The following is a 1,449-nucleotide window of genomic DNA, read 5'->3' on the forward strand; positions in this document are numbered from 1 at the left end:
ATAAACTTAAGTTAATCGAATAATGAGTTTTAACTTTAAATCTAAACTAAGTTGTTAACTAAAGATTAATAAATTAGATATGTGCTTTAAAAATTAGTCTACATCTTTCAGTTTTTGTAATTTATATACTTACAAATAATTTTTTTTTAGCAAAAGGTTTTCATTTCTTTAAAACAACTAAATTTGATAAGATAAAATCTAGTCAAATTACAAAGATAAATAAAAACTAAAAATAGTTTTTTTAATTTAAAAAATTGCTATTGCAAAATATGTATTCATTAAATTACGCAAGAAATGTTTCTAATTCTCTCACCTTTAACGCACACACCCTTCCTCCTCGCTCCACGACACTTTTACTGGAATTAATTTAAACATTTTCAAATAAACTAAAAGTTTTTAATTTAACAACGTAATTTCGAAAACATTGAGTGAAAAAATATTGAACAACTAAAGGCAAAATACATTTACACAAAATTATTTAAACTTTTTAGTCTAAACAGTTTATCGATTTCATGCTTCTTCAAATCAATATCTAAACTTAAGATTCATTCATTCCGCCTAATCAAATGAATTCATTCATGTCTACTAAAAAAATTTTTACTTGAACAAAAACTATTCATATTCAAATAAATATACTTAATGGAAGGTGTATATACCAAAGCAAATTAAAAGGTTACATATGTATGTATCTATTTATTGCTAAATTAATTTTTTTATAATATCTTTTTTCGATTACTAATTTGTTGTACATACATATTCTGAAACGCAAATACGATAATGGCATTAGGCCAAAGATTGATTATATATTTTTTCTCATAATTTCTCTATATAATATTTTTTTTTCGCTTCATGAAAAGTATTTTTTTTAATATATTTATTTTGGTATATTGTGTTGTACATATTGTGGAAAATATTACAAATTGTTGTTAAATGTCAATTGTATTTAAATGCATTTCTTTTTTTTCAAAAGTTCTAATCAAAATGCAAATAGTGTTGGCATTTTCGGTTGTGTGTGAAAATATTTTCTTAAAATTATAATTTGATTTGCTAAAAACAAAGAAACCACACAATTTTTATACAAAATAAAAAATGGGGGAAAAAAATAAAAAAATCAAAATTATGCCTCCCCCCAAACGCTCGAGTTCAGTTTTAGTTCAGTTCTAGTTCAATTCTATTTCAGTTCTAGTTCAGTTCTAGTTCAATTCTAGTTCAGTTCTAGTTCAGTTCTAGTTCAGTTCTAGTTCAGTCCTAGTTCAGTTCTAGTTCAGTTCTAGTTCAATTCTAGTTCAGTTCTAATTCAGTTCTAGTTCAGTTCTAGTTCAGTTCTAGTTCAGTTCTAGGTCAGTTCTAGTTCAGTTCTAGTTCAGTTCTAGTTCATTCTAGTTCAGTTCTAGTTCAGTTCTAGTTCAGTTCTAGTTCAGTTCTAGTTCAGTTCTAGTTCAGTTCTAG

Source organism: Lucilia cuprina, chromosome 2 (genome assembly GCF_022045245.1).
Source record: "Lucilia cuprina isolate Lc7/37 chromosome 2, ASM2204524v1, whole genome shotgun sequence".
NCBI classification, from domain to species: Eukaryota; Metazoa; Arthropoda; class Insecta; order Diptera; family Calliphoridae; genus Lucilia; species Lucilia cuprina.